Genomic DNA, 21,825 nt, shown 5'->3' with positions numbered 1-21,825 from the left:
GACCTCAGTCCCAGAATTGATATTGCCACCTGTGAACCTTGGGAAAGTTCAAGGGCTTATTTTTTTCCTTTGTAAAATGATAAAATCAAATTGTTGTCTCCATTACAGGCATATGTAACTTTTGAGGGGCCTACTGCTTATGTAATTTTGGAAGCTGACTTTAAGAAAAAGAATATGAAATTATAATTAGAAAATACCTGCAGCTACTCCAAGGTCATCTTATAGGAAGAAATATGGATACACAATGGTCGGAGCCATTCAAAGTCCACCTATATGAGGGGAGGTGTGTGTGCCCAAGAGGAATTTGGAATAGTAAGAGAAGACAGTGTTAACTGATGGTAATTTAAGTGTCTTACTCCTGCAAATTTGATAAAATTGTATGACCTTTGAACACATTGTGTTAGCTGTTTGAAGGCCAGTTTCAGTAGCTTTCCCATTAATCTCCTTCTGGAAGTCTTCACGGTCCCACACATTTGTTCTAAATCTTGATTTGCATGATAAGTACGTAGGAGGTAGTGATAACTAAAAATACAGGGATGCCCCCTGAAACATACAGGGACTCAGTGGCTGAGGTTATGATTTATTAGGTTTGGGGTGGGTCCTAGGAAACTGCAGTGTTAGTAGATAACCATAGATAATTCCAACACAAATGTTTCATAAATTATACTGTGAGCAACTAAAGGCTGGAAATAGACAATTCCATTTTTACTGGAAACTATTATTGGGAGCAACTAATACTTTGGGAAAAAGATAAGGAAAGGCTATTAATGATTAGATGTGAAGGCCAGAAGGCCATCCTTACACTGTGTAAAGATACTTCAGTCTCCTGTGGTTAGAAGGCAGAAATATTTGAGGACCACACTCAGGACTCAATTATTAGAATAACAGAGGTCCAGAGAAAGTTGAACCCTCAACTTAGGCATATACGTAGTATCTAGTTTAGGGCATTGATTAGGGAAGAATGGGCCCAGGAGATATAGACTGATTTTTAGGGTATACTAGTTAGCTATTTCTGTGTAACAAACCACTGGAAAACTTGATGGCTTAACACAGTAACTATTTAATATTTCTTGTAAGTCTACATGTTTGCTTGGAAGTTTCCCTGGTCTGACTAGGCTTTGTTGCTCTTCTCTGGGCTTGCTTATGTGTCTATGTTCAGCTGGTGAGTTGTTTGGGGCTGGCTGGTCTAGGATACCTTTGACTAGGACAGTTCAGCTGTATTTCACATGTCTCTCTTATCCTTCAAGTAGTCTGGGTATGTTCTCATAGTGATGTGAGGAATTCAGAAACAAAAACAGAAATGCGTAAATGTCTTTACAGATCTCTACCTTTTTTTTTTTTTCAATTACAATGTCGTAATGCCAAAATATGCTAATGATGAAGCCTGGAGACAGTGCAAGAGAGTAGTACAATCATTGGGCTTGTATAAAGGGAGTTGTGAAAAATTGGAGCTATTAATTCAGTTAACACCGTTGATGTCCCTAAATTCCTGCCTTGATTTCTAATTTTAAAGAATCTAAAATTGGACATAGTTTACAATAGGGCTTCTCAATCTAGACACTTGACATTTTTTTTTTTAAATTTTTTTAATGTATTTATGATAGTCACAGAGAGAGAGAGAGAGAGAGAGAGGCAGAGACACAGGCAGAGGGAGAAGCAGGCTCCATGCACCGGGAGCCCGACGTGGGATTCGATCCCGGGTCTCCAGGATCGCGCCCTGGGCCAAAGGCAGGCGCCAAACCGCTGCACCACCCAGGGATCCCCTTGACATTTTTGATCAGATAATTCTTTCTTGTGGAGGACTGTATTGTCCATCCCTGGATTCTACCCTGTAGATGCCAGTAGGTTCTCTCAACCGTAATGACTAAAAATGTTCTAGACATTGCCAAATGTCCTCTAGGGGTCAAAATCATTCCCAATAGAGAATCACTGTTCTAGGTGAAGCATAACTGCTGATTTCAGTACCTAATTGACATATTCAGGTTTAGTTTTTTAACAGATATTTTTGATTTTGCCTACTCCAGGCATTAGAGCTATATGGAGAGTGGATAGTGGAATGTCAAACTGGAAGAAGAAAGACCTTCTAAAAAGCTGTTACAGTTGTCCAGATGGTTTAAGGATGTGGTAATGAGACTACAGAGAAATGGACAGAATCAAGAGATTTTGAAGGGATATAAGGATGTGTATTAGGGGGGCGAAGAAGAGAACAATGTCAAGGATAATGCCATTAATCAGGTAAAATTACAGGAAGAAGTTGGTAATTTAGCCAAGAGGGTTAAACTTGATTAAGACATATGCATAAAATTAAAAGGTTATTTCAGGACAGTAGAGATATGTGAGCCAAGATAATGAAAAAAAGAATAGTTTGTATGTAGTTAACACTGAACTCAGGCTGTAGGATATAATAGTAGTATGGGCAAATAGCAAAAACAGGGCTTCTCAGGAATCTTGAATAAATAACAACAGATGGAACTGCCATGAAAAATATGAGTAAGAATTGTCAGAAATATTTCAACTGCAAGTGAGATGGGTTTGAGTCTATAGGTCTGTTATGTGGAAGATATTAGCAATAGACAAATGGAAAAATTGGAGAGGAAAATGGGAAATGGCCGTTTGAGTTTCAAGGCCTCAAATTTTAGTGTTGTCTGTAAAGTTGTGTAATTTTCCTCAGCACCATTAGGTAGATTGCATATACATGCAGAGAAAGTAATTATTTCTATTAATCAAAGATTGGGATTTTATCAGATTTGTGAGCTATTAGAAAAAACATTTTTAAAAAGTTGAAGATATTTGCAAACTAGTGTTTGAAATGATGAATTATAAAAATCTAAGTTGGATATGAAAGAAAGTTGAAGAGGATACTCTAAGGAGGTGGTAAACGGTCCAGGAACTGGAGAATAGAAAGAGTTTAAAGAGTTGCTATAGAGAGAATAACTGAGTGCAATATCTGGGAGAATGGGAAGATCAGGTATGTCTTGATATATGACTTTAAGAGTGGGGTATATCTGTGTGATGATAGGAAGGTCCAGGTAACTTGTGTAACTGAAGAGATGTAAAGATCGTTCAAGATGAGGAGATTAAAAAAAAAAAAAAGGAAAAAATGAGATCAAAGAATGGAGTAACCTGGATTTTAATGGATGGTCAGTGTGGACTGTGACATTTCTCAGAACTATGGTGGCACTGGGGATAAACATTGTCAATCCTACTTTCTGCAGAGTGAGAGTGGTGACTGAGAGCTTGACTGACAGCAGCAATGAAGACGTGAAGGAGGAGGACTGGCTAAATGGCACAGCCTTCATTTAATTGGGAATAGTTTTTTAGAAGATTGAAAGAGTAATGCTCTCTATGCCTAGTTGACTTTACAGCAGTAACAACCACACCAAAATCTTACTGTCTAATAAAAACAAATCTTTCAGGTCACATGTTGGCAACTGTTGGGGGGATGTTTCTGCAGCTCCATTGTGTGTATCTTCTTATTCTAGCAGGTTGAAGAAACAGTCTCTATTTAGGATATGGAGCTCTTATAGTAGAAAGGAAAATAGCAAGAGAGCAGGTGTGATGGAATTCCTGCTTTTAATTTGCCTTCCATGACTTGAGCTCACATTTCAGCAGCCAGGGCAGGTCCTAGTGCAAGCCTGGCAATGAGATAGGGAGGTATATTCTGTGTGGGGTATGTGGACGGGATGCCCTGCATGCCTGCTGGCAATGAGTAGAAATGTAAAATTCTCTTTTTATAAGGGAAGTGGAAATAAATTATTAGGGACACTAGTACCATCTACTCCAGTTGGGAGGTCACAGCCGAGAGAATGATAAGTCCACTTCATTTCCATGTGATTGAGGATGGATGCAAAATCACTAACTTCCACTTGTGAGAGTCTATTTGTTTCTTGTAAAGAAGCAGTTTTCTTCTTAGAAAGCCTGATTCCTTCTGCTTTCTCTGGGATATAGTTTTATTATTTATTAACTTTTAAAAGTTGAGCATTCAATTTCTCGTTTTCAACTGTATATAATTCCTAATTCATCTTTCCTAATACAAAGTGATGCTTTTGATTGGATTACTTTTTCAAGCCATCAGCTTGTCTCTTTTGGTCTCTTTAATGCACATCCTCTTTTGTTGATCATTTACTTTTTACCCCTTAACTTTTTTGTGATTTGGACAACATTGAAACTTGTTTCTAAACATTATGTTGTTTATGTGCTCCTTATACTTTATTTTTTTCTTCTCTTTTAAAAAGTGTTGAAACATTGTGAAACCTTTTTCTACTCTTGGCATTTTTATTTTTTTATTCATGAGACACACACACACACAAAGAGGCAGAGACATAGGCAGAGGGAGAAACAGGCTCCATGCAGGAAGCCTGGCGCAGGACTCGATCCCCAGTCTCCAGGATCACCCTGGGCCAAAGGCGGCGCTAAACTCCTGAGCCGCCTGGGCTGCCCTCCTCTTGGCTTTTATAAAAAGTTTCTTAGTTCTTTCACCTCTGATAGCTCCTTTTCTATCTACTGTTCTTGCTTTTCTTTCTTCTGGTTTAAGTATGGGTTTCTCTTATGATTCTACATTTATCACTCCTCCTCCTGCATTTCTCCCTCCAGTTCTGTTCCTTCCTTCACTTCTCCTCCTTTCTCTCTTGTTTTCATTGTACAATAATAAACATATAGGAGAACTTATGATTAAAATGAAACGTGCTCTGAACTATTGCTGATGATAAAGACACTATGAATTACATTAATGTGGATTTGCACAGTCCTACTTGAACGAAACTTTTCCCTTACAAGTTTCCAGGATAAGCAGAACACAAAGCTGACTGGCCCATCACAATAGATCCCTAATTTGTTTCTTCATTTCAGTTGTTCTAGACATTTTTGGCAGAAATGAAGAACATGGGCTAGATTAGTTAGGTTTGAATGCCTGCTCTTGATTAACCTACTATGTGTCCTTGGGTAGTTGATTAACCTCTATGTGCCTCAGTTTCCCTATGTCTAGAATGTCAATGTTATTATTTTGTAGAGTTATGATATTGTATGTCAAGCTTTTAGAATGGAGTTTCGGACATGTAAGAAGTGAAGTGTTTTTATTGTTTATACGATATTTTCTATAGATATTGTTTACAGTTGTCTTCTGTGGTAAAACCTTTATTAATTCTCTTTTCTTTTTAAAAAATTTTAAAAACAGATTTATTAGAGAGAGAGAGAGAAAGTGAGAGAGGGAGAGAGGACCCTGAGATTATAACCTGAGCCCAAACTAAGAAGCCAAGAGTTAGCCACTTAACCTGCTAAGCCACCAGCTGCCCCTAATTCTTTTCTTTAGAATTAATCCAAATTCCTAATCTTGCTCCACGATAACATGATGACTTCCCATTCTGATATCTGTTTTTCTAGATATGTCCTGTATTCATGGCCAACTTTGTTTGGTGGGATTGGGAACAACCGGACAGTGTGGTATGTATTTTATCCATTTTTTAACTCCCAGAATTGCAAGCCTCACAATAGTGTTAGGTTAGTAAATATTTAGGGGGTGTGGATATGAATGCTATTTGGTCTTTTGCCTTCATGTATTTGCTGTTTTTATCCAGCAGTGAGGCTCCTTTTTTTCCTGCCTGTTAAAATCATTCCTTCCCTTTTCATGTCTTCCATGAAACTTGGGGAAAAAAAAATCTCCTCAGTGAAATTCAGTACTAAATTTTGGGGATCGTTTCTTTGTGACTTTCATCATAGTTATGTACCATCTTAACCTTTACTTCCTACTCCTTCAGGACTGGGTTGTGTGTCCTTAAGCTACTGAAGTTACTTTCTACTGAAGTTACTTTCAACCCTTAAATACCAAGATTTTGTGATTATCTCTGTCTCCTCTAATAGCTTATCCATTATAGGTTTTTCACAAGTGTTTGCTCTTCCTAAAGGGGAGTAAATATCTCCTCCCCTGTTTGCTCATTATTGTTTGTGCCTTTACATATAATATTTACTATATATTCCTTATATATAGTATTTGCCTTGAGTTCATTGCCTTGTTTCTATCTTTGCCACTTGAATCTTTGAGGAATAAGTGATAGAATTGCTTATATTTATATTCTTCTGTTCCCTGACCTAGATCTAAATTTTACTAAATCATTTGGATGAATTAATTTATCAACTAGAAATTGATCTAACATATTTCTGGGTGAAATGATTCATGGAATGGTACAAAGTATCAATTGAACAATCCCTGGAAAAAATACCTCTTTAGATGAAGAAATAGTGTTTGAGATATTCAGAAAAAGAATATCTGTAGATTGTAGAAATTTAACTTACTCTTTCTATATTTCTTGAAAATGTGTCCTATTGGATTATAATCTCTTTGAGGGTAGGATTGCATTTGCACCACTTCTTTGTAACTTTTATCATAGATGTAACTTTATATGTACATATATATATAAATTACAGTTTATACAAATTACTTATATGTAATTATTTTGTTATGACTAAATGCACTGGTATTTTTTTTGAATTTCAGCCTGAAATAGGTTTTATTTTTAATTTTTTCTTAATTTTTTTATTGGGGTTCAATTTGCCAACATATAGCATAACACTGCACTGGTATTTTATATCACCAAGGAAAGCCATTTCTGAGCCTTGTAATATTTTTTTTAATAATTTTTTTTATTTATTTATGATAGTCACAGAGAGAGAGAGAGAGAGAGGCAGAGACTCAGGCAGAGGGAGAAGCAGGCTCCATGCACCGGGAGCCTGATGTGGGATTCGATCCCGGGTCTCCAGGATCGCGCCCTGGGCCAAAGGCAGGCGCCAAACCGCTGCGCCACCCAGGGATCCCTGATCCTTGTAATATTTTAGCAGACTCTTATATGGAGTGATTTCAAATAATTTTTTATGCCTATGAAATATTTACAATTTTTCTGGACACATACCTTGCGTGTTATAGAACCATCTGAAAGAATGAAAGTGCCATTAATACTTCCATCACTCTACAAGAAATGAAAAGGATACCAACACATGTGATCAAATGCATGAATCATATTATTTTTAGAAATCTGTACAGTATAGCAAAACTAAAGAAGAAACAATAAGAACCCACATCCCTTTATTTTTGTATTTTTTTCTATATTTTTGTTAAAATCAAAATGGTGATAGATGGTGATCATAATATATCAGTATTCAGTCTTTCAGGATCTGTAAAAACAAAACAAAATACCATGAGCCATTAATTAAAAGTATGTAAGCTCTTTCTTCTTCCATTGTTTTTTTTTTTTAATTTTATTTAAATTCCAGTTAGTTAACATACAGTGTAATATTAGTTTCAGGTGTACAATATAGTGATTCAGCACTTCCATATGCTACCCATCCAGTGCTCATCACAACAAATGCACTCCTTAATCCTCATCAGCTATCTCACCCATCCCCCCCACCACGTCCCCTCTGGTGACCATCAGTTTGTTCTCTGTAGTTAAGAGTCTGTTTCTTGGTTTGCCTCTCTCACTCCTTTCTCCCCCTTTTGTTCTTTTGTCCACATATGAGTAAAATCATATGGTTCTTGTCTTTCTCTGACTTATTTCTCTTAGCATAGTACTCTCTAGCTCCATCCAGTTGTTTTACAATGGCTGAATGCTAGAAAGAACATGGAAGCTGGGACTCTTGAGTTAAATCGATCTGAGTTTGAAGACTAGTCTGCCATTTAAATTTTGTAGTCTTTGGAAAGTCCCATAAATTCTCATAGCTTCAGCTTCCTCATCTTTAAAGGGAGACAGTGATATCAGCTTTACAAGCGTGCTATGAGTATTAAATGAGAATTAGTACAAGAACAATTCAGTGTAGTAACAGTGTTGGAACTATTCTAAATGTTCTGCAATTGGTATCTTTTTATGTTATATAATTGGGATAATTCTCATTTATCTTTGTAATTAGGATCAACCTGTATTTAGAAATAGAGCAATATGTGGGGATCCCTGGGTGGCTCAGCGGTTTAGCACCTGCCTTTCTTTGGCTCAGGGCATGATCTTGGGGTCCCAGGATTGAGTCCTGCATCAGGCTTCCTGCATGGAGCCTGCTTCTCCCTCTGCCTATGACTCGGCCTCTCTCTCTCTCATATTTATTTTATGAATAAATAAATACAATCTTTTAAAAAAATAGAGCAATATGTGATGTACTCCAATTTCTTTGATGTTTCTTAAGGATGATGTGTATGTTTCAGTTAGTATAGCAAGAGAGTTCTTCTTTGGGCTGTGATTTAGTTTATATTTTTATTCTCAAAAGGCTAATTGTAATATTTGCTAAACTTACTAGAGTTGGTAAGTCCTGGAAGAAGAAAAGGAGCACTTCTTTATGTCGAGTCCGCACTTTGTGGGATTTAATATACTTTGAAGTATAAATTAACTTTTATTTACTAAGGCCCTAATTATAAGTGATTATTTCAGGAAAATAAAACACATTTTAGCATTGGGGACAGAAGGTCAAATGCATATGCATTAGTGGACTTTTTAACATATATCTTTCTTTTGTAGGAATTTGCTAGCATTGGGTTTGTAGATATAACTTATCAACTCAAGAAGACTAAATTTAGTTTTTTAGGGTTTTTTGTTTGTTTGCTTCTTTTTGAGAGAGAGAGAGAGAGAGAGAAGAATGGTAGGGGAATGGCAGAGAAGAGAGAGAGAATCTTAAACAGGTTCCCTGCCCAGTGTTGAGTACAATGTGGATCTCATCAAGAGTTGGTCACTTAGGGGATCCCTGGGTGGCGCAGCGGTTTGGCGCCTGCCTTTGGCCCAGGGCACGATCCTGGAGACCCGGGATTGAATCCCACGTCGGGCTCCCGGTGCATGGAGCCTGCTTCTCCCTCTGCCTGTGTCTCTACCTCTCTCTCTCTCTCTCTGTGTGACTATCATAAATAATAAAATTAAAAAAAAAAAAAAAGAGTTGGTCACTTAACCAACTGAGCTACCCAGATGCAAGTTTAGTTTTGAAATAAAAAAAGATTAAGAGTTCCTAATTCACATGGCAGAGTTAGAAACTTTTTTTTTTTTTTTTTGATATGGGAAAAACTACCTGGTCTTATTTCAACATGTCTTAAAGTTACTCATTTAGTTAGAAAATATTTTGGAAAATATTGTTTACCTTAGTTTGTCTTTGTCTTCTTGTGCTTTGGTGCATTTGTAATCTTGGACAGTTGTGGAATTCACTGAGGCTCTTGTTGCTGATAGACAGCAGTAGTGTCAGCTACTGGGGCAGGGGTAGTAGTGTCAGCTTCAAGGGCATTGGTGATGTCCTGAGGTTGGAGGGCACTGGAAGCTGTTAGTGCTGGATGCAACACTCTCAGTGTTTTGGGCAGAGACAGTGAAAGCAGTGGTGGTGGCAGCACAGTGGCAGTGGTGTAAATTATGGTTGGAGGAGCCCTAAAAGGGGCTGATGGTGCTTGAGAACTAGGATAGACAGTGTTCTCAGGTGGCAATGTAGGTCTGGGTGACGGTTCATGTGGGATGTGAGGATGGTGAGGGAGGTGGAGGGGATGGTGGCCTCTGGGGGGTTCATGACGAACAGAGTGACCACATGGACTTCCAGGAGCTCGTTGGAATTTTGCAGAATATCTTCTTGACAGCTTAGACCTTAACTGTTTAGGTAGTTTAAAATATTCTTCGGAGCTTTCACTAGACTTAAGAGAGAATACGAAACACAGTTGTTTTATACAGGTGGGATGCATAAACTTGCCTGACCTCGGGCTTTAAAAATATATTTGTTTTATCACTTAAATTTGTGTCAATATTCTAACTTCATTCCATAAGTAATTTGATGGGTGTTCCTACGGAGTAGAGAGTTTTAAATTATGACCTTTGGTGAAATATAAAGTACAATAGTATCTCTGCTATTCTTAAAGCCTAATAGTTTTATTATAGATTTTTCCAAAATGTGATCCATTATAGACAAAGTAGTAAAAGATTTTGGTGGTCAAATAACTGTGGAAAAGATTTGGGTAAAGTAAACATGTTTCTTTGCTACAGGATTTATTAGAGTTATTTATATAATATGCTGTGAATATTTAACAAATCCAAAGGATGTGCTGTATTTCTCAAACTTACTTCACCATGAAAGAGTGTGTGTGTATGTGTACGTGTGTTTAGCATTTATTCATCTAGTGTTTTAGTGTTTCCTGGAGAACCTATTGGAACCTGCTTTTCTGATTTTCATCCTGGAAAAAAGCATACTTCATTTACTATTCTGGATAGGGAATAAAAGGAAACTACAGAAGCTTTATATTGCTCTTTTTTAGTAGACCCAAAATACGAGATTGATAGAGCATTCTGTGAACCCATGTGGTTGACTCATTTGCACAGAATCTTACACATTAAAGGCTAGAAGTACCTTAGATTAGTCAGTGCATAATTACGCAGTGAAAGCCTCATTACAGCAAAGCCATGGATAGTTTTAATTGCCTTTAGTTATATGGACTTTTAACATGACATTCCCTTAGGGTGTCCACTGAGGCCCTTGCTTCTCATTTTGTCTTTATTGACAGAAGCTAATCCTTGGGAGTCTAAAAACAACACTCCCCCTGCCTCTTCATGAAACATTAGTTCTCAAAGTGAATAAATTCTAAGAAATAATCTCATACTTGACTTTATGATGAAGGAGAAATAAGTTGCCAAAATTGTCATAAACTTTCAAGGTAGGTTTAGAATTTTTTTTCTAAATATCAAAACAAGTTGGGTCACTAAACCCAGGCATTGTTTATTTTACTGTCTATCCATCTTTAAAAACAGGAGAATGTTTTTGTTTTTAAGGATTCATTTAGAGTATTTGGAATTGGCAAAAGAGAGATTAGGGGATGTAAGAGAATGATGTGACAGTATTTTCACTTAAAACACCTTGCTGTGCAGCCTACCTCCATTGTGACATGGAATGGGGATTACGAACATTAAAGATGGCAGGGAGTGGGAACAGGGATTTGTAATTATGAAAAGTCTTTCCAGATGATTCTGAATTTTCTTTTATTTTTCTTTTGAAAGCTATTGATTTTGAGAAAAGAAACTACATGTTTGCATTTTGTAGGATCATAGGAAATGTTCCTTACTATAAAGCCATTAGTATTTATAAAGAGAAAGGTATTTACATTGAACAGACAAATGTAGATAGTTTGTGGTACTGAAGCCTAGGTAAAATTTGCTTTTTGTGTGCTCTACTCCCATTGCACATTTATATGTATCAAAGAAGCAGACAATTGAGCAAGGTTTTGGTGTTCACAGAAATTTTCCCACTTGGGGGACTCTCAGCATTTCTTTAGGTTGTGAATAAAGGAAACTGTACCTTAACTCTTCAGACATAACTGACTTTTGATTATGAATGAAAATATAAAAAGATAATTAGAAATATGAATACAACTTACCCTGGAGTTTTTTTGCTTATGTGCATCAGCTGACTGAAATGGAAATGGAGAATACAAATATATATATAAAAAATTAGACCCAGAGCATATATGACATTTTAAGAATACTTACTAGAACTTGTTTGAGGGTAATACGTGGTTGGGTTAGGTAATGGAATGGAATACAGTTTTAGAATTTTAAGTGTTATCTTTAAATATAAGGGACCTTGTAACAGTTTGGAGTACACGGTTCTTGGGGTAAAGATGATCAATTTTTCTGGAGGTCTTTAGGCAGAAGTGTTCTTCTCCCTCTATATTCTCATGAGTGTGTTGCCAACAAGTTTACAGGTAGTGCAAGATTTGACTCCTTTTATCGTAATAACTACCGTTTACTCAGGTGCTGAGCCTGGGGACCAATATAGAACCAAGCCTGGGGACCAATATAGAACCAATATCATTACGAACTTGATATAAGAAAAAACCAACCTGTCATTTTGGGAGAGAAAAGCAGTTAAGTGTTATATAATGTAGCCTACTTTTTAGATAATGTAATTTAGGTGCTAGATTTAGGTAAATAAATCTAAAAATGTTAAGGGGACAGCAAGTACATGCTCTTGATTGAAAAGTTATATATCATCTCTAGAATTACTTAATTTTTTGATCCATGTAAAATACATTATATGATTAAAAAATCTATTTTATAGTGTTCTGTAAAATCAGTTTTCTTCTTCACACATTTTTCTTTTTGTGAAAGAAAACATGGTTTTACCAAAGACTAAAGGCTATTCAGGCAAGCTGTTGCAGGAGTGGAATCTGAATACACAATTTAAAATCATAACACTACAGCATCCTGCTTACACATGTGGAAATTCTAAGGACTACAAATGTGGAAAAAAATTAAAATGTTGATTTTATCCTAAGGTCAAAAAAAGATCACAAAGAAAATTAAATTAAAGCCTTAGAAAAAAATAAAATTAAACAAGGTTTGTGTCGTGTAAAGCTGTGTTGACATAAAATAAATTGAATGTACACTTTATGATTAAGAACTAAATAAGAAAAAAAAAGAACTAAATAAGAAAATAAACACAGGTGAAGATATTCAATATTTACCGAAAAACAAGCAGTGAAAGTCAAGATGACAGCAATCAAAATGAGAACCTTCATTTTAATGTCTTAGTGTCTTCTAGAAGTAGGCAGCAGAAGATGATGCTTTATTGGTGGTGAGAGAATAAAATAAATATTTCATTTTGCTAAATTTCAACCAAATGAAAAACATGCATGGTAAGGCATATCTGTGGCATATATTGTATCTATGGTATAATAAAAAATGATCACTTATAAGAAGAATAGTACAACTAATAACGTGCAAAGGTTATGAATAATGAACCCCTATGGTAATACCTGTTGTAGACAAAAATGTAATCAGAAATAATTCTTGTCTCATTGTCAAGAAAGTTCTCCTCTTGAGAGCATATACAGCTTCTTTTTGAGCTGCTATTTTACAATTATTGAAGAGGTATTTGAGAAGGTAAAACCAAATTATGATCAAGATGGTGAGGTTTATATACTCACGCACAGCTGTTTGTTCTATTAATTGAGATTTTTTTTTGAAAAGCAGTATGGCAATGTACAAAAGATGAAAATGTTTGTACCTTTAACCTAAAGACTCTGTCTTGAGAATTATCTTTGATAACTTAATCAGTAGAAAAAAAATGTAAGTCATTTTAATGTTACTTATAGGTAAAAAAATGCAGATACTGATAATCATGAAGACTTGATAGAAATTTTAAAAAATGCTTGTTGTAATGATAAGTGAAAAACTTAACTACCATACTAAGTTATCCAGTAACACAAGTGAAAAGTTTAAATACTATACTGTATGTACGTTATCCAAATAGACAACACAGGAAAATCTAAGTGAAATATAAAATAAGTGTGACATGATGGTTTAATTTATATGTGGATTTTGTTATTAAATTCTTATGTTTTGTTGGTTTTATAATTTAAACACAGAAAAGAAATAGAGAAATTGCCATTAAAATAGTCTCCTGGCATGGTTTTGACCTTACACACTTAAGACTTCAGACAAAAAATTTAAAATGTTAACTTAAAAAATGTGATAGGTAGAAATATGAGATATTTATATTAATAGTATCAGTATTATTTTTATTATCTGAGTAACTGTTAGAAATTTGACATTTTTGCTAAACTTTTTATTTTCTTTTCGTATGATCATTATTGCTAGGTTCTCCTATCTAAAGGAGAAGCAAAATAAACAAACAACAAACCAAACCCAAACCTCTCCAATTGCAGTTCTCTGAGGGCTATTATAAAATTATCCTTTCTTCATAACTTTGCATTCATATATATTTTAGTAATGAATCATTTTTTGTCACTACTTAACTAATCTCTCTCCGAAAGAAGAAAAGTAGCTAAGTAGAGGAATTAATGGCTAATTATTTTTACTTAGAAAATCTCAGGTTCAGATGTGACTGTTTTCTAATCTTTAAGTTACAGCTTTACAAACATGATAGCCACAACGCATTTGACGAAGAATTACTATCTTTTAATAATGACTTTATTCAATAGGGTATCTTTTGATTTTTAAGGGAAAGATCACTGGATCGATAGTCGTTGGAGTTGAGCTTCAGATGTCAAACCCTGGTCACATTATTTAGCCTTCCTGAGGCCCAGGTTCTGTTTTTAAAATGGAGTGATTAATCTATTTGACAAAACTGTCACATCTCAGTACTCCCAAGAAGAAGAATAGAAAACCATATTAATAACTGTTTCTTCATCTGTGAAGCATTCGCAATCTCAAGCAAAATATAAGGCACATTTAGATATTTATATGCCCTTCCTTTTGTATTAAAAGATAAATAGAATGGAAACATTCAAGTATTAAAAATTTTAAAAATCAGGCTCAATGATTTCTTGCATAACTTAAATATATGTTCTTGCCACTGAAAACACTTTTGTTTTTATATGTTCAAAACTAAGATACAGATTCATGTCTAAAAGGGAGCCGCTTTAAAACTGGGATCCCCTTTAGCTATTTTTATTAATATAATATTTCCTGAAATTGCTAACATTTTACTAATATATTAAGTGGATAGAACTTGTAGTTTGCTGAATTTATTAAAACATTTCCATTTATTTTCTATTTATGATATTTTCTTTCAAATGCATTGTGTGTTGGAATTCTGTGGAAAAGAGTCTGAGATCTTATGATGATTATACTAATTAGAAACTGGAGAGCTGGGATCCCTGGGTGGCGCAGCGGTTTGGCGCCTGCCTTTGGCCCAGGGCACAATCCTGGAGGCCCGGGATCGAATCCCACGTCGGGCTCCCGGTGCATGGAGCCTGCTTCTCCCTCTGCCTGTGTCTCTGTCTCCCTCTCTCTCTCTGTGTGACTATCATAAATAAATAAAAATTAAAAAAAAAAAAAGAAACTGGAGAGCCTATGATGATTACACTAATATACATAATCAGGGTTGTCTAGGTGACTTAGTGGTTGAGCATCTGTCTTTGGCTCAGGGCATGATCCTGGGGTCCTGGGATCAAGTCCCACATCGGGTTCCCTACAAGGAACCTCCTTCTTCCTCTATGTCTCTGTCCATCTCTCTGTGTCTCTCATGAATAAATAAATAAAATCTTAAAAAAAAAAAGAAAAGAAAATAGATATAATCCAAGTCTGAGGAAAATTGGTTAAAGTCTTCGAAAATTTAGAAAAGATACCACAACAGGGGATCCTTTTTCTGCTTCTCCAGCAATGTCAGCCTTACCTTAGGTTCTGAAGTCCGGAAGCTTGGAGAAAGAGTTCAGGTGACTCATGCCTTATAAAGAAATTCCCCCCCGCCCCCCGCATTATCCTTTTTATTTTATTCCTATTGCTAAGCAAAATATATTATTATTATTTTAGCATTTACTTCTGGGCTAATCCAAACTGTTTCCTGAAGCAAAAAATGGAGTGTTATAATCTTCAGAAGTTGACATTTTTCCTTTTCATTTTTCTCAGAATCATCATGGCTAATTAACTGTGCATCAGAAGAATTGAAAGCTTATTCTTTATAACTTAAAGATAATACTTGGAGTCAATTTCTTTCCTTTATTTCAGATGTTTTCTTACAGAACTTGACATTTTAGTAACAAAGCAGTAATTATTGAAACTTGACTATAAGCCCTAGGTCTGTGAACACTTTCATAATTAAGACTGCTGTCTATATTTATTTGCCTCACTACCATTTGATAATGTGAATTCTGAGCTGGTAGGAAGTATTTGAAGATGGTAGCTTCTTTTGTGTTCATCTTTAGCTTTGTAAGAAAAAAATACTTCATTCCTGAAAGTGAATTTATAGAGATTGTAAAATGAGGTCAACATTAAGCATTAGTAGTTGGGGTGCAGCTGCAAATATTGCCTTCTTTTCTTGCCTTTCTGGACATAAAAATGAGAAAAAGCTAGTAAACCATTTTGACAACACTTAATATGCTAACATCAAGACTAATAGTTCTTTAATTAAATTGTCAAGTACGATATATTGTGCACTGCAGTGATTATCTTGCTCAGAAGGAATGCACCAGTTACTGAATAATACAAAATGTGTACATTATATTAATTTGATATTTGCTTTGATGTCAATAAGTTTTACTTTCCCCAAAATGTCATTCTATTACCAGCAGGATAGGTAAACATCATGTACTTACACATGGAAGGTCTACTGGTGGGTAATGGGATTTTAATGCTTTTCTTTCAAGGTAGCAGTTAACACTGGTGTGTCTTCTTGGCATTAATTCACCCAGCGATGAATTGAAGATTAAACAGGAATGTTTAGGGATCCTTGGGTGGCTCAGTGGTTTAGCGCCTGCCTTCGGACCCGTGATCCTGGAGTCCCAGGATCGAGTCCCACATGGGGCTCCTTGCATGGAGCCTGCTTCTCCCTCTGCCTGTGTCTCTACCTCTCTCTCTCTCTGTGTCTCTCATGAATAAATACATACAATCTTAAAAAAAAATAAACAGGAACGTCTAGACTTTTTCTCTTAAAGTTGAATTTGAGGGTGCTGGACACAGTGTCTCTTTGATTATTGGTTTTCACTTTGTTCACAATTTGTTTTGGCTTTTTAAGATAATTAATTGCAATGAGGGCAAACTAAAATCCAAATCAAGTTGAAGACCTAGATTATAGCTTTGTACATGAAGAGACTGAGACTTGAAAAAACAGCTAGCTCATAGTTGTAAAAACCTGTATTCTAACCCAGATTTGTTTATCTTCACAGCCTTTTCTTTCTCCTGAAGCAAGATATTTTTAAGTGTGTTTGACTCCTGTTGAAGAAAATTTTTGATTAATTATTATAGTGAGTAAGCCATAAAGAGAACTGTCTTAGGCATTTTTGAATATTGATAACTGGTAGATTTCCTGGCATAACTTTAGGTGATAAATAATGTTTTTGACCAAGTTAATATTTATGAACTTCCTTTGCTTTTCTGACTTTGTTGTAAATTATATCTAATCCCAAATTCTCTAGATTGAGAGAACATGTAAGGATTTCAGCTCACAGGACAAGGATGCTTGTTTTTATTAGAGGCAGCCAACTTGGGTAGGGACAACTTGCTAGAGCTTTCAGATTTTTATGTAAAATTTTCATGTCAAAAAGTTTATGTAGTTAAGACTGTGCTCATTTGATTCTCATTCTGGTTAGTAGTACAAATGGAATATACTCATATTGATAATTGATAATTATTCTTGCTGATTCCTGCTGTAGTTTCTTGTTTCTGCTTCTTGCTTCGTCTATATCCCCAGTCCAACTTTTACTTTTCTATGCAAATAATCTTCCTAAAACACAATTACTGTATTATCCCCTTACTTAAAACTTATAATGCCTCCCGTTTTATGCAACAGAATTTCCCAAACCATGTTACATAGAGCATGTAACATGCTTGATAATAATAATTCATGCTTAGACACGTTTACTGGAGCTCCATGAAAATATAGCTCCACGGACACTTCATATACATATTCTCATATTCACCCCAACATTTCAGCAATACATTTTACCCTGAAATTCTTTTTATCTTCTCCCCTGCAAAAAAGCCATGAATTCCTATGAAACTGGCTTAGGAAGTATGAGCTGTTATGTGAAAATTTTAAAAAAGATTTTATCTATTTGAGAGAGAGAACATGCAAGCATTAGTGAGGAGGGGGTGAGGGAAGGGGAGAAAGAATCTGAGGGAGACTCCATACTCAGAATAGAGTCCAAAGCAGGGCTCGATCCCATGACTACAAGATGATGACCTGAGCAGAAACTGAGAGTTGGAAGCTTAACTGACTGAGCCACCCAGGTGCCCCTGTTGTGTAAAATTTTAACTCTAAGCTGCTAACACATGATGTGATGGTTAATTTTATGTTAACTTGCCTTGGTTATGATGCCTAGTTCCTTGACAAATACTAGTCTAGATGTTGCTGTGAAGATATTTTTATAGATGTGATAATATTTATCATCAGTTAACTTGTAAAACGGATCCATAATATGGATGAGCTTCAGTTAATCAATTGAAGAACAAAGACTGAAGTTTCTTGAAAAAGAAGGAATTCTGCCTAGAGGCTGAAACAGAAAATCCCTGTCTGAGTTTCCAGCCTGCAGTCTTGCCCTGTCAATTTTGGACTCAAGATCGCAATATCAGCTCTAAACTTGAATTTCTAACCTACCAACCCTGTGCTATGGGTTTTCAACTTGCCAGTCTCCACAATTACATGAGCCAATTTCTTAAAATTTTATGTCTGTCTGACTATCTACACCCATCCATGTATGCATGCATGCATGCATGCATCCATCCATCCATCATTGGTTCTGTTTCTCTGGAGAACCCTGACTAATACACATAGTTTGACACAGTTTGGTTCTTTTTGCTTTTGAGAGGCTGTAATATCAGTCACAATTTGGTATAGTTGTTACCATTCTCTTTCAAATTCTCAGTGCTATAAACTTATTTCAGTATTATTGAGCACACTAAATACAGCTGACTCTTGAACAATGTGGGGGTCAGCAGTGCCAGCACTCCACAAAGTCAAAAATCCATGTATAATTTAATTACTAATAGTCTACTGGTGAAGTCTTACTGATAACATAAAGAGTTGATTAACACATATTTTGTATGTTATATGTATTATTATCCTGTATTCTTAAAGTAAGCTAGAACAAAGAAAATATTAAGGACATCATAAGGAAGAGAAAATACATGTACAGTACTGTATTGTATTTACCAAAAAACATATATATACACCTGTAAGTGGACCTACTCACTTCAATCTGTGTTAAGGGTCAACTCTGTTCTTCTAGAGTTTTGCCTTTGCCCTTGCTTCCTTCAGCTTGAAACCAATGATCTTTTCTTGTCCTGGTAAACTCATATTTATCTCGAAGTATCCAGTTCAAATCATCTTTTCTCTGAGAGCATTCATAGCATAATAAGTGAAATCACCATTCACTCATTCAATTGATTCATTTATTGAGCATCTCCTGTGTTCAAAGCTCTCAGAAGTGAGCAGTGGATAAGAGAGATATGATCTCTTTTCTTAGGATGGGGTGATCAGCTCTGTTTATTTGAGACATTCTAGGTTATGCCTGTTGTTGTGGGATCATTATTAATACTGCTTTCTTTCAGTCTCAAAAGTATTTTGGTTTTGATGATAAATTATTTTATCTTCTTACTTATCAAACATACATACAGTCTAGTAAGGAAGACAAACTTTAAGCAGGTGTTTGAGTTGAATTGTGTCTTTTACCCATCCCCAAATATGTTAGGTTCATAACTCCCAGTACCTAAGAACATGACCTTATCCAGATATGGAATCTTTGCAGATGTAACCAAGTTAAGAGGCAGTCATATTGAATTAAGAGTCCTAATCCAATGGCCAGTGTCCTTATAAGTGGGGAGAAATTTGAACATGGAGACACACAAGAGAATATCTTGTGATAAGGGAGGCAGAGATTGTGGTAATGTGTCTATAAACCAAAGAGAGTCAAGGATTGCTAGCAACCACCAGAAGCTAGAAGAAGGAAGAAAAGATCCTCCCCTTGAAATTTCAGAGAGTAGTGTCCTTGCTGAAACCTTGATTTCAGACTTAGAACTTTCAGAACTGTGAGAGGATAAATTTTTGTCTTAAGCCATCCAGTTTGTGGTAATTTGTTACAGCTTTCTTAGGAAATCAATACAACAGGCAATTTGAAAAAAAATTGTGTGTTAAGCAAGATATTTTATACCTTAAGACAATATTGTGGGAGAATATAGAAGCCTACATGGTTGAAGGAAATCACATTTAGAGGATTTTAAGACTGTCTCAGGAAGAGTATAGCATGTTCAGTGATCTGAGACAAGAGCATTTTTCATACTCTAAAGAAACCAACAGAGGATCTACATAGTTGAGATTTAAGAGAGAATGTTGACAGTAGCATATCATGAGGCTGCATAGGTTAGCAATATCCTGATTGTGGAGAACCTGGCAAATAGCAAAGGGATTTTAGATTTTATATGAAAGTTGGTAGAAAGTCAATGGAGCATTCTGAGTATGGAGCTGGAAGTGGCATGATCAGTTTGTCCTATAACATGTTTTTTTTTTCTTTTTTTCAGGATAAAACTTAAGATAAAGAAGAGTGGTAAGAATGGACGCAAGTGGAGTCCTGAGGGCCCAGAGGTGAAAACTTTTGTTTTTGTTGCACATGGAAAACGATAAAGAGTGGTGTAAAAGAAGAATCCCAGTTTCTGGCTTGGATGGCTGTGCAGATGGTATTTTTTGCTTGAGATAGGCAATATTAGAAGAGAAATTTGAGGAAAGGGGAATGCCAATTTCAATTTAGATTTCTGTTATCTTTAAAGCGTATGTAAAAAATGCAAAAGAACATACCAGTAGTCTTCTGGAAATAGACTGCAGACTCAAAATTTAATTCATGTATCATTTATTTACTTCTAATCTGCAACAGGTAGAATTGGGCAATGCACACATATTACACACATACTGGCCCAATTCCCCAGTCTTTCTGGTACCTTGAAGTTACAAATGTTCTTTAATGCATTCTTATGTATAGCATCTCTTTAGAACTGTCTTTCTTTGTGGTCAGGAATCCTTTCACTTTATAACTGGTTCTCTCCCACTCTCTCTCATATTAGATCAATAATTCCTTAAGACATGGAAAAGAGATTTATGTCACAGGGTAGGGATAGCTGTGGATACAAGTTACAGCGTGGATTGTGAACAGGGGTTACATTAGGACAGAGAAGAACTTTGGACAGAAGGATCTTATGTCAGAGGAAACTATGAATAGGATTATTTCGGATTCAGGAGTATCTTTTATCAAATACAATAAAGTGTAATAAGTGATATTATTGAAGAATATATATGGTGGGTAGGGTTATCATTAAGTTATCATACCGAGGGGTGGTTAGGGAAGCTATCACTTGAAGTGAGTCTTGAAAGATGGTTAAATATTTACCATGTGAAACTGCAGAGAATTCTAGGGACAGAGAATATGATGAAGAATGATGCAGAAATTTGAAACTGTTTGAGTTCTTAGTTATTAGCACGCTTCCAGTTTTAACCAACAGAAAACTCAGCCCAAACTCATTTAACTAAAATGGAAAATGTATTGTCTCAGGTAAATAAGCAGACCTGGCTTATTCTATGAAGGTTTGATATATGATGTGACTATAACTCAGTTGTTCTTTATATTTCTTGGCTCTTATTTCTTCAGCATTGGCTTTATTTTCAGCTGTGTGCCTCCTTGTGATCATCCCTAGATGGCTCCAGAAGCTCCTTGCACTTTATGTTTCCAGATTGATGTTTCTTTTAGAAGCTCATTTTCCACAAATACATTTTCTTCCCCTCTCTCTGATTGATTTATGTGCTTATCCCTGAATAACTGTGGCAAGGTGTATGGGACACAGAGTAACTAGCTCATTGCCAGAGTTGGGGGTGGGATCTGTCTCACTTAAACATGCGTGAAAGGAAAGGAGTTGTAAAACAAAAAATCTGCATGTCTTACAAAGAAAATTTTATGGCAGGCAGAGTTTAGAAGCTAGGTCAAAAACAGATGTCACTCACATTAAGGAAACTTTAATTCCTCTCATTTCTTCATTTATAAACATTTATTGAGTATCTCCTATCTACTAGGTACTCTTTAGCTCAGTAGTCAGGGATCCCAGCTCTCAGGGAGTATACATTTGTACTTTGTGTAGATAGAGTGTACTGTGTGAAGGGAGGGCAGAAGTAAAGATGGGTTGAAGAAAAAGTTGGGCAGAGGAAAAAACATGGAGAGGCTTGTGTGCATTGCTGGAGTTTAGACTTTATCCTAAGGAGCAAGTCAAGGGCTTTAGAAGAAAGATGAGGATGTTGGGGCATTAACTGATGGGAAAGAAAATGAGAGGTAGATTGCCAGTTACAGGATTGTAGACAGGCTTAAAGAAGGGAGTGGCAGTTTAAATAGAGAAAGAAGGA

This window comes from Canis lupus, chromosome 14 (assembly GCF_048164855.1).
Source record: "Canis lupus baileyi chromosome 14, mCanLup2.hap1, whole genome shotgun sequence".
Classification (NCBI taxonomy): domain Eukaryota; kingdom Metazoa; phylum Chordata; class Mammalia; order Carnivora; family Canidae; genus Canis; species Canis lupus.
Note: the sequence above shows the minus strand (reverse complement) of the source record.